This window comes from Staurois parvus, unplaced genomic scaffold (assembly GCF_062004578.1).
Source record: "Staurois parvus isolate SC_StPar_1 unplaced genomic scaffold, SC_StPar_1.0 ptg000283l, whole genome shotgun sequence".
Lineage (NCBI taxonomy): Eukaryota > Metazoa > Chordata > Amphibia > Anura > Ranidae > Staurois > Staurois parvus.
This window is the reverse complement of record NW_028318079.1, coordinates 5,960,110-5,973,426: the sequence shown is the minus strand read 5'-3', so window position 1 is coordinate 5,973,426 and position 13,317 is coordinate 5,960,110. Positions and strand designations below refer to the sequence as shown.

Genomic DNA, 13,317 nt, shown 5'->3' with positions numbered 1-13,317 from the left:
TTTTTCAGCAGCCCCTGAACTCTCCCTAATGTTTTCCTATGTGTCCATGTACACATCGTTGTTTACAGTTGTTTACAGGCAGTTGAGTTTACAGTTGTTTTTTGTAACGCACCAAACTTGAATTCAGGAGTACATTTTTTCAGCGTTTCAAACACCAAACGCTTGTAAATGCGTGTAAACGTAGCTAATTGCAGCTAACTGCATTTATAAGGGTTTGCATTTGGAATTTTTTTTAACTCTTCCATTTCCAGATGCTGTCCAGAGCCTTTTTTCATCATGAAAAATGCATGCGAAGCGTTTTCCCGGTACTCACATGGACCCGGTACACCATACTTTGAGGTTGCGCATGAAAGAAAATATGTTACACACTGCTGCAATCATTTCTGCACAGAAATGAGCTGGAACACATCCAAACACCACAATAAAAAAAAGACAGTTAATTTCATCACCAAGGGCGGACTGACAACTCATGGTGCTCCCGGGCAATAGGGGATCATGGGGCCCCTGTGTCCTTGCCCAAACTCAAAAAAGCCTATGAAAAAGGTAACAGGGGCGTCTCATGGGGCCCCCTACTACCCCAGGTCCTCGGGCAGTGTCCGAGTTTCCAAATGATCAGTCCGCCCCTGCTCATCACATACTGCTCTCTCTGCTTCTACTCTCTCTATTTCTCTCAAAATGTCTGAAATAGTTAATTTTTTACTGTTTTTCAGTACATTCTGGGCATTTTGGAAGGTCTCCTGAGGTTATGTTTAAAAAACGCTTCTAAACGCAAACTCACATAAACGCGGTATTCAAACGCTGCTAAACAGACATTTTTTAACCTACGTTTTCCAGCAGTCAATTTCTATTGTTCAGAAGTGTGTTCCAAACGTCCCGTGTACATGGAGCCTGAAAAGCAGAAATATGGGGCCAACTAGCACAGTAGCCACCGCAGTGACTGGGACATAAAGGATAAGTTCACCTTTGGGAGCATGTTACATGTTCCACTCATTTTTTAGGGTGGAACATGTAACATGATCCCATAGGTGCAGCAGCACCTGCTGCCCCCCCCCCTCTATGAAGCTCAATTCACATGCAATTTATGTGCCCATACACTGTGCAATCCCATCATCGTCACAATTCTGCTTTCTGCACTTTAGTGTTCCGGTGAGTGAATTTGTGCAGAGTGGATGGAGCGCAGGGCTCACGGCCATATGTATGACAGATTGGATGCCTTTCATGCATTCAATCTGTCATGCATATTGCCATAAACCTTAATATTTATAAAATGAATAGAGACTATTGATTTACTTTTTGTGTTTATTTAGGATTGTTACATTGTATTTATTCACAGTGACACAATGTATGGGTTATGTAGTGTTATCACACATGATTTTTCTTATTACATGTATTTGGTAACAAATATTTTATAAATTTTCCCTTTTAGGTATATCCAGTATACACACTGTGATAGCCTTCAGGATTTAATTAAACTTTATTTTAATCTTGCTTTCTTTAATTCATCTTTCCCACCCCCCTCCCTTAGGATTTCGAACCCTTGTGCTTTACGGGAAAAGGCCTGACTTCATATCCATTTACCAGTAATGAAACTGAAACCAAAGCCTCTGAATATATAAAAGGGGCTTGTTTTGTCACAGCCCAGTATTAAGCACAAAGAGATAACAATATTCATGTCACTGTTTTTATCTTCTCCATAAAATAGTTCATCTACTGGAATTTTAATAGTGCCAGATTACTTAACCACCTGCCTACAGGAACAACGCAAACACAACATAATACTCATTTTTTTTGTTAAAATATAAAAGAAGGGGTTGTGTTGAATAGTAACCTATTCTAGGAGGATGCTTCATTTAATAGCCTTTACAGGTTATCATTTTACAGTTACCTGTGAATTATGGCCCCAGAATGATTGTTCTTACTTTGATGTTAGCAATGATATGTCACATGAGTGGTGTAATCAGTGTTTACATACATGTGCAGGACCTCGGCTCACATGTCCATTTTGTGAGTATATGCGAGAGGGACTGGAGTGATTTTATATTTTTTATTATTTTTATTTATTTTATTACATTTTTTTTTTACACTTCTTAATAATTTTTTTTTCATTTATCTTTATTGCTATTTATTAGACCCCTAAAGTCTCTCCTATAACACATTACATCCTAGAAGTGTAACTGGACCTGCTTTCACTGCTGGAGCCATTGTTTCATTTTGCACACTTGTATTAAAATTGCACACACTTTCTAAACCCCAAAATGTATATACTACTCTAGTACAGAGCTGCCTAAGAGTAGTTTCCACAAAGGCTGGTAGGTGGCAGCACAACACATAATAACAGTATCCAAGAGAACAGAGTATAAGAAGAATAGTGCAAACACCAGGAGACTGTAGCTGGTAGCCCAGAAAATCGGCCACAGGGTTCTCTGGACAGACTTCACAGAGGGAAGGCAGAAGAAGGTTGCAGTCTGGATGTCCAGGTAGCAGCAGGAGTCCCAGGGATTGCTGTACAAAGAGGAGACTGAGGCTCCATGTACACTGCAGCTTATAAACGCATGTTCAGGAGCTTTTCTGCATTTTTTTTTCAGCAGCCCCTGAACTCTCCCTAATGTATCCCTATGTGTCCATGTACACATCGTCGTTTACAGTTGTTTACAGGCAGTTGAGTTTACAGTCGTTTTTTGTAACGCACCAAACTTGCGGTCAGGAGTACATTTATCAGCGTTTCAAACACCAAATTTTTGTAAATGCGTGTAACCGTGGCTAACCGAGTTTATAAGTGTTTGTATTTGGAATTTTTTTTTAACTCTTCCATTTCCAGATGCTGTCCAGAGCCTTTTTTCATCATGAAAAATGCATGCAAAGCCTTTTCCCGGTACTCAAATGGACCCGGTACACCATACTTTGAGGTTTTGCATGAAATAAAATATGTTAGACACTGCCGCAATAATTTCTGCACAGAAATGAGCTGGAACACATCCAAACACCACAAAAAAAAGACAGTTAATCTCATCACATACTGCTCTTTCTGCTTCTACTCTCCCTACTTCTCTCAAAATGTCTGAAATAGTAAATTTTTTACTGTTTTTCAGTACATTCTGGGCATTTTGGAGGGTCTCCTGAGGTTATGTTTAAAAAACGCTTCTAAACGCAAACGCACATAAACGTGGTATTCAAACACAGCTAAACAGACATTTTTTAACCTATGTTTTCCAGCAGTCAATTTCCATCGTTCAGAAGTGTGTTCCAAACATCCCGTGTACATGGAGCCTGAAAAGCAGAAATATGGGGCCAACTAGCACAGTAGCCACCGCAGTGACTGGGACATAAAGGATAAGTTCACCTTTGGGAGCATGTTACATGTTACACTCATTTTTTATGGTGGAACATGTAACATGATCCCATAGGTGCAGCCGTACCTGCTGCCCCCCCATGAAGCTCAATTCACATGCAATTTATGTGCCCATAGACTGTGCAATCCCATCACCGTCACAATTCTGATTTCTGCTCTTTAGTGCTCCGGTGAGTGAATTTGTGCAGAGTGGATGGGAGCACAGGGCTCACGGCCATATGTATGACAGATTGGATGCCTTTCATACATCCAATCTGTCATGCATATTGCCATGAACCCTGATTTTTATAAAATGAATAGAGACTATTGATTTACTTTTTGTGTTTATTTAGGATTGTTACATTGTTACATTGTACTTTTTTCACAGTGACACAATGTATGGGTTATGTAGTGTTATCACACATGATTTTTCTTATTACATGTATTTGGTAACAAAGATTTTCTACGTTTTCCCTTTTAGGTATATCCAGTATACACACTGTGATAGCCTTTCCGGATTTAATTAAACTTCATTTTAAATCTTGATTTTTTTTAAATTCATCTTTCCCACCCCCCACCCCCTTCCCTTAGGATTTTGAACCCTTGTGCTTTACGGGAAAAGGCCTGACTTCATATCCATTTATCAGTAATGAAACTGAAACCAAAGCCTCTGAATATATAAAAGGGGCTTGTTTTGACACAGCCCAGTAAAGTATTACTACTACTACTGGACTTTTAATAGTGCCAGATTGCTTAACCACCTGCCTACAGGGACAACGCAAACACAACATAATACTCAATTTTTTTGTTAAAATATAAAAGAAGGGGTTGTGTTGAATAGTAACCTATTCTAGGAGGATGCTTCATTTTATAGCCTTTACAGGTTATCATTTTACAGTTACCTGTGAATTATGGCCCCAGAATTATTGTTCTTACTTTGATGTTAGCAATGATATGTCACATGAGTGGTGTAATCAGTGTTTACATACATGTGCAGGACCTCTGCTTTCATGTCCATTTTGTGAATATATGCAAGAGGGACTGGAGTGATTTTATATTTTTTATTATTTTTATTTAATTTATTACATTTTTTTTTTACACTTCTTAATTAATTTTTTTTTCATTTATCTTTATTGCTATTTATTAGACCCCTAAAGTCTCTCCTATAACACATTACATCCTAGAAGTGTAAAAAATACTCACCGTGCATCCTAAAAGTGTAACTGGACCTACTTTCACTGCTGGAGCCATTGTTTCATTTTGCACACTTGTATTAAAATTGCACACACTTTCTAAACCCCAAAATGTATATACTACTCTACTACAGAGCTGCCTAAGAGTAGTTTCCACAAAGGCTGGTAGGTGGCAGCACAACACATAATAACAGTGTCCAAGAGAACAGAGTATGAGAAGAATAGTGCAAACACCAGGAGACTGTAGCTGGTAGCCCAGAAAATCAGCCACAGGGTTCTCTGGACAGACTTCACAGAGGGAAGGCAGAAGAAGGTTGCAGTCTGGATGTCCAGGTAGCAGCAGGAGTCCCAGGGATTGCTGTACAAAGAGGAGTCTGAGGCTCCATGTACACTGCAGCTGATAAACTCGCGTTTAGGAGCTGTTCAGCATTTTTTTCAGCAGCCCCTGACCTCTCCCTAATGTTTTCATATGTGTCCATGTACACATCGTTGTTTACACTTGTTTACAGGCAGTTGAGTTTACAGTTGTTTTTTGTAACGCACCAAACTTGAATTCAGGAGTACATTTTTTCAGCGTTTCAAACACCAAACGCTTGTAAATGCGTGTAAACGTGGCTAAACGCAGCTAACTGCATTTATAAGGGTTTGCATTTGGAATTTTTTTTAACTCTTCCATTTCCAGATGCTGTCCAGAGCCTTTTTTCATCATGAAAAATGCATGCGAAGCGTTTTCCCGGTACTCAAATAGACCAAGTACACCATACTTTGAGGTTGCGCATGAAAGAAAATATGTTAGACACTGCTGCAATAATTTCTGCACAGAAATGAGCTGGAACACATCCAAACACCACAATAAAAAAAAGACAGTTAATCTCATCAGCACAGGCGGACTGACAACTCATGGGGCGCCCGGGCAATAGGGGATCATGGGGCCCCTGTGTCCTTGCCCAAACTCAAAAAAGCCTATGAAAAAGGTACCAGGGGAGTCTCATGGGGCCCCCTACTACCCCGGGCCCTCGGGCAGTGCCGAGTTTCCAAATGGTCAGTCCGCCCCTGCTCATCACATACTGCTCTCTCTGCTTCTACTCTCTCTATTTCTCTCAAAGTGTCTGAAATAGTTAATTTTTTACTGTTTTTCAGTACATTCTGGGCATTTTGGAGGGTCTCCTGAGGTTATGTTTAAAAAACGCTTCTAAACGCAAACGCACATAAACGCGGTATGCAAACGCTGCTAAAGAGACGGTTTTTAACCTATGTTTTCCAGCAGTCAATTTCCATCGTTCAGAAGTGTGTTCCAAACGTCCCGTGTACATGGAGCCTGAAAAGCAGAAATATGGGACCAACTAGCACAGTAGCCACCGCAGTGACTGGGACATAAAGGATAAGTTCACCTTTGGGAGCATGTTACATGTTCCACTCATTTTTTAGGGTGGAACATGTAACATGATCCCATAGGTGCAGCCGCACCTGCTGCCCCCCCCCCCCTCTATGAAGCTAAATTCACATGCAATTTATGTGCCCATACACTGTGCAATCCCATCACCGTCACAATTCTGCTTTCTGCTCTTTAGTGTTCCGGTGAGTGAATTTGTGTAGAGTGGATGGGAGCACAGGGCTCACGGCCATATGTATGACAGATTGGATGCCTTTCATGCATCCAATCTGTCGTGCATATTGCCATGAACCCTGATTTTTATAAAATGAATAGAGACTATTGATTTACTTTTTGTGTTTATTTAGGATGGTTACATTGTACATTGTATTTATTCACAGTGACACAATGTATGGGTTATGTAGTGTTATCACACATGATTTTTCTTATTACATGTATTTGGTAACAAATATTTTCTACATTTTCCCTTTTAGGTATATCCAGTATACACACTGTGATAGCCTTCAGGATTTAATTAAACTTTATTTTCAATCTTGATTTTTTTAAATTCATCTTTCACACCCCCCACCCCCTGCCCTTAGGAATTCGAACCCTTGTGCTTTACGGGAAAAGGCCTGACTTCATATCCATTTACCAGTAATGAAACTCAAACCAAAGCCTCTGAATATATAAAAGGGGCTTGTTTTGACACAGCCCAGTAAAGTATTACTACTACTACTGGACTTTTAATAGTTCCAGATTGCTTAACCACCTGCCTACAGGGACAACGCAAACACAACATAATACTCAATTTTTTGTTAAAATATAAAAGAAGGGGTTGTGTTGAATAGCAACCTATTCTAGGAGGGTGCTTCATTTTATAGCCTTTACAGGTTATCATTTTACAGTTACCTGTGAATTATGGCCCCAGAATTATTGTTCTTACTCTGATGTTAGCAATGATATGTCACATGAGTGGTGTAATCAGTGTTTACATACATGTGCAGGACCTCTGCTCACATGTCCATTTTGTGAGTATATGCGAGAGGGACTGGAGTGATTTTATATTTTTTATTATTTTTATTTATTTTATTACATTTGTTTTTTACACTTCTTATTTTTTTTTTCATTTATCTTTATTGCTATTTATTAGGCCCCTAAAGTCTCTCCTATAACACATTACATCCTAGAAGTGTAACTGGACCTGCTTTCACTGCTGGAGCCATTGTTTCATTTTGCACACTTGTATTAAAATTGCACACACTTTCTAAACCCCAAAATGTATATACTACTCTACTACAGAGCTGCCTAAGAGTAGTTTCCACAAAGGCTTGTAGGTGGCAGCACAACACATAATAATAGTATCCAAGAGAACAGAGTATAAGAAGAATAGTGCAAACACCAGGAGACTGTAGCTGGTAGTCCAGAAAATCGCCCACAGGGTTCTCTGGACAGACTTCACAGAGGGAAGGCAGAAGAAGGTTGCAGTCTAGATGTCCAGGTAGCAGCAGGAGTCCCAGGGATTGCTGTACAAAGAGGAGACTGAGGCTCCATGTACACTGCAGCTGATAAACTCACATTCAGGAGCTTTTCTGTGTTTTTTTCAGCAGCCCCTGAACTCTCTGTAATGTTTTCCTATGTGTCCATGTACACGTCGTCGTTTACAGTTGTTTACAGGCAGTTGAGTTTACAGTCGTTTTTTGTAACGCACCAAACTTGCATTCAGGAGTACATTTATCAGCGTTTCAAACACCAAATGCTTGTAGATGCGTGTAACCGTGGCTAACCGCGTTTATAAGTGTTTGTATTTGGAAATTTTTTTTAACTCTTCCATTTCCAGATGCTGTCCAGAGCCTTTTTTTCATCATGAAAAATGCATCCAAAGCCTTTTCCCGGTACTCAAATGGACCCGGGACACCATACTTTGAGGTTTTGCATGAAAGAAAATATGTTAGACACTGCTGCAATAATTTCTGCACAGAAATGAGCTGGAACAGATCCAAACACCACAAAAAAAAGACAGTTAATCTCATCACATACTGCTCTTTCTGCTTCTACTCTCTCTACTTCTCAAAATGTCTGAAATAGTTAATTTTTTACTGTTTTTCAGTACATTCTGGGCATTTTGGAGGGTCTCCTGAGGTTATGTTTAAAAAACGCTTCTAAACGCAAACGCACATAAACGTGGTATGCAAACTCTGGTAAACTGATGTTTTTTAACCTACGTTTTCCAGCAGTCAGTTTCCATCGTTCAGAATTGTGTTCCAAACGTCCCGTGTACATGGAGCCTGAAAAGCAGAAATATGGGGCCAACTAGCACAGTAGCCACCGCAGTGACTGGGACATAAAGGGTAAGTTCACCTTTGGGAGCATGTTACATGTTACACTAATTTTTTAGGGTGGAACATGTAACATGATCCCATAGGTGCAGCCGCACCTGCTGCCCCCCTCTCTATGAAGCTAAATTCACATGCAATTTATGTGCCCATAGACTGTGCAATCCCATCACCGTCACAATTCTGCTTTCTGCTCTTTAGTGTTCCGGTGAGTGAATTTGTGCAGAGTGGATGGGAGCGCAGGGCTCACGACCATATGTATGGCAGATTGGATGCCTTTCATGCATTCCATCTGTCATGCATATTGCCATGAACCCTAATATTTATAAAATGAATAGAGACTATTGATTTACTTTTTGTGTTTATTTAGGATTGTTACATTGTATTTATTCACAGTGACACAATGTATGGGTTATGTAGTGTTATCACACATGATTTTTCTTATTACATGTATTTGGTAACAAAGATTTTCTACATTTTCCCTTTTAGGTATATCCAGTACAGGGGCGGACTGACCATTTGGAAACTCGGGCACTGCCCGAGGGCCCGGGGTCAGTAGGGGGCCCCATGAGATGCCCCTGGTACCTTTTTCATAGGATTTTTTGAGTTTGGGCAAGGACACAGGGGCCCCATGATCCTCTATTGCCCAGGGGCCCAATGATTTGTCAGTCCGCCCCTGATCCAGTATACACACTGTGATAGCCTTTCCGGATTTAATTAAACTTTACTTTAATCTTGCTTTCTTTAATTAATCTTTCCCACCCCCCACCCCCCTCCCTTAGGATTTCGAACCCTTGTGCTTTACGGGAAAAGGCCTGACTTCATATACATTTACCATAAATGTAACTGAAACCAAAGCCTCTGAATATATAAAAGGGACTTGTTTTGTCACAGCCCAGTAAAGTATTAAGCACAAAGAGATAACAATATTCATGTCACTGTTTTTATCTTCTCCATAAAATAGTTCATCTACTGGAATTTGAATAGTGCCATATTATTTAACCACCTGCCTACAGGAACAACGCAATCAACATAATACTAAATTTTTTGTTAAAATATAAAAGAAGGGGTTGTGTTGAATAGTAACCTATTCATGGAGGATGCTTCATTTAATAGCCTTTACAGGTTATCATTTTACAGTTGACTGTGAATTATGGCCCCAGAATTATTGTTCTTACTTTGATGTTAGCAATGATATGTCACATGAGTGGTATAATCAGTGTTTACATACATGTGCAGGACCTCTGCACACATTTGCATTTTGTGAGTATATGCGAAAGGGACTGGAGTGATGTTATATTTTTTATTATGTTTATTTACTTTATTACATTTTTTTTTACACACGTTTTTCAGCAGCATCAAGCTCAGCCAATAACCAGGAACAGATTTCCCAATAGGCACTGTAGGCATGTGCCTACAGGCACCCTTCCTAGAGGTGGCGCCCCTCTGAATGAGTTTTTTTTTAGTTGATCTTACTGTCTTTTTTATTGGAGGGGGTGCCCTTCAGGATTTTCTGCCTATAGGCTCCTGTGATGTAAATCCAGCCCTGCTGATAACTGATCAGCTGAGATCAGAACTGCAATGCATGAGCAGTACAGCACAAATGGCTGGATTGGAAACTGTCCTTACTAGAGCTTGTTTCTGTGCATTGATAGTTACAGACAGGGGAAAAGCCCCCTGTTTTTTACAGTCTGTCCCCTCAGTAATAGACAGTTAGTAACTCTGCTCCGGGGGGGGGGGGGGGGTTAGACCCCCCTACCCACCTATTATTTATGCCCCTGCCTGCAGCTACGCTCATGACTATCCCGGTATCAAAATTTGCAGCTGGTAGTTCTCTATTTTGTAGAAGTAATTTGAGTGGCTATACAGCCACTCAATCACTTCTACAGGCGGCGGAAGAAGGTGCCCCCCTGTAGGGGGGGCGGGGGCCTGGATGAGCTGCACTGACTACACCATGTTGTAAGAGGGTGGACTATGCCAGGTTGTGGGCAGGGTTGCTCGCCCTGCACATGAGGTACCTTTAGTCTTCATTTACTGGCCACTGGACTCTGCACTCTCCACTGGACTCTGCACTGGCCTCTGCACCCTCCACTGGCCTCTGCACCCTCCACTGGACTCTGCACTCTCCACTGGACTCTGCACTCTCCACTGGACTCTGCACTGGCCTCTGCACTCTCCACTGGACTCTGCACTCTCCACTGGACTCTGCACTCTGCACTGGACTCTGCACTCTGCACTGGACTCTGCACATGGGGTACCTTTAGTCTTTGTTTATTGGCCAGTGAAGCAGCTGATCAGACCGATCTGTGTCTGATCAACTGCTTTGGAGGCCAGAGGAGAGATCTGGGGTCTAACCAACCCCAGATATCTTCATAAAAAGGACCTTTTTATGCTATCCCATGCTATCACAAGCGATGTTGTTCATCCCTTGTGTCAACAATAAAGTTTATGAAAAAAAATAAATAAAAAAGGGACAGAGTAAAAAAAAGGTTTTGAATCAAATAATTACTATTAGCAAAAAAAAAAAAATTAAAGCACCCCTGTCCCCCCACAAATGTGAATGCTTACATAAGTCCCACATGCATATGTAAACGGTGATCACATTACACATGTGAGGTAATGCCGCGAGTGTCAGAGCAGGAGCAATAATTCTAGCCCCAAATCCTGTGTAACTCTAAACTGGTAACCTGTAAAGGCTTTTGAAGCGTCACCTATGGAAGTTTTTGGGTGCCGTAGTTTGGGAGCATTTCACGGGAGTACGCAATATTAAAGCATGATATATTAGATATCTATGTACTCAGCGTAACATAATCTTTTATATTCTACAAAGAAATTGGGCATTGTATTGTGTTTGCGTTCATTTATTTTTTTCCAAAACATTTGCATTTCAAAAACTGCTGAGCAAATACCGTGTGACGTTAAAAATTTACAACACCCATCTTGTTATTCTCTAGGGCCTCTGCTTAAAAATATATAATGTTTGGGGGTTTTAAGTAATTTTTAGCAAACAAATACTGTTTTTTACATGTATGTGAGAAGTGTCAGAGTTGACCCGATAAGCAAGTAGTTAAACGTTACTGGTAAAAACCCAAGCAACCTCCCAAGTATTTCTTGCCCCTGTGCTTTCTGTGAAATGGTCTGACTTCAAACAGATATACCAAACATGAAACTGAAACTAAAACCCTTGAAGGTATAAAAGGGACTTGTTTTCAGGAAATAACTGGATTCTGCACTAGACATCCAAATATTAGGGAGCAAGGTAAGAAATCTTATGGACAATTATAAAAGTATGTTTTTGCTTTACATATTACTGTTGTTGTTTTTTTAAAACAACTCTTTAAATGCTGCTTCAAATTGCTAAGGGTTAAAAATGATCTCTTGTCAAAACTTTCTTTTTTATTTTTGCATAGAGTTGGGAAAGTTAGAACTCCTGTTAGGACAAAAAATGATAGGAAACCTAAATTTTACATTTGTCGCTAGAGCAGGAGGTGAGGGAAAAGTGGGGACATCTGTGGAATGGTGTAAGGGTACATTCTCACTAGTCACTGCATTACAATACAGGTGGGATGTGGTGAGAGTGCCGATCGCAGTCCATCGCACTGTTCGTGTTTTTTTTTTTTAACCACTTGAGCTCCTGAGGATTTACCCCCCTTAATGACCAGGTCTTTTTTTGCTGTTTGGCGCTGCACTAATTCAAATGATAATTGCGCGGTCATGCAATGCTGTACCCAAACGAAATTTACGTCCTTTTTTTCACACAAATAGAGCTTTCTTTTGGTGGTATTTTATCACCTGTGCGCTTTTTATTTTTTGCGCTATAAACAAAAAAACCACAAAAATTTTGAAAAAAAACAATATTTTCTACTTTCAGCTATAAAAAATATATTGTAAACTCAAAGTTAGTCATAAATTTAAGCCAAAATGTATTCTGCTACATGCTTTTGGTAAAAAAAATCCCGTGCATTAGCGGGCAAACTGGCGCTATCTGGGAGGGGCGCTAGCACTATCGGAAGTCACCAGTGACACTAATACAGTGATCAGTAAAAATCTGTTCACTGTAATCAATGACACTGGTGACAGGGCATTGAAGGGGTTAACTGGGGGGGGAGGGGGGCGATCAAGGGGTTAAATGGGATTTCTGGTGCACTAGCGGGCAAACTGGCGCTATCTGGGAGGGGCGCTAACACTATCGGAAGTCGCCAGCAATACTGATACAGTGATCAGTAAAAATCGGTTCACTGATCAGTGACACTGGTGACAGGGCAGTGAAGAGGTTAACTGGGGGGGGGGCGATCAAGGGGTTAAATGGGATTACTGGTGTACTGGCGGGCAATCTGGCGCTATCTGGGAGGGGCGCTAACACTATCGGAAGTCGCCAGCGACACTGATACAGTGATCAGTATTCTGACTCAGATTGTTGTGATAGCGATTTATCCCTTGTGAGACCTCTCTGCCTAGCCTGTATAAGCAGATATAATCACTGTGGACAATCCTTATCAGATAGCTGAACTCACCAATACTGTGTTCATCCAGAAGTTGCTTTATTCTGTACATATGAAACAGGATACAGCAGAATGAATGGTTTCCAGTATTATGCGGTCAAAAGATGATACTTTCTGTAGCGTACTATGCAGAATACATGTGTCCCTGTTACATGTGGTCTGTTAGCTGCATCCATGACACAGGAAGTGCTGAACTCATAAAGAAGGGAGGAGCTTCATATACAAAGGAATTGTGTCATAGATCTCAGGGAAGCAATATAAAAACAAATGCATTACCAAATAAGACCACTGGATGGCAGCATTACTAATTATAGAAATGTCCATAGGAAATGGTACAAAAAATAAACTATATGAATTCTCATGTACATTAACATAAATATTAACTGTGTAACAGCATACTCCCCGTCTGGCATTGTAAATGTCACTATTTAAACCATAACGGTAGTTATACAATTGCAAATAAACAACAGTGCAATTTGCTTGATGTCTTGAAGACCTGAAAGACATAAAAAAGAGAACATGCATATAGTGCAACAATTATAACATAAGGCTTCAAGTTGTATCAATTCAAGTTCAAGACACTTCC

General features: G+C 40.4%; 1 long non-coding RNA gene across 1 annotated transcript in view; it reads right to left on the bottom strand.

The window, feature by feature from the left end:
* Positions 1–12,943, bottom strand: part of LOC149458569 (uncharacterized) — a 28,158-nt gene extending 15,215 nt beyond the window's left edge. Inside the window, exon 1 of the long non-coding RNA XR_016313411.1 lies at positions 12,744–12,943. This is a non-coding gene — a long non-coding RNA (uncharacterized LOC149458569). The remainder of the gene's footprint in view (positions 1–12,743) is intronic.
* Positions 12,944–13,317: the final 374 nt, after the last annotated feature.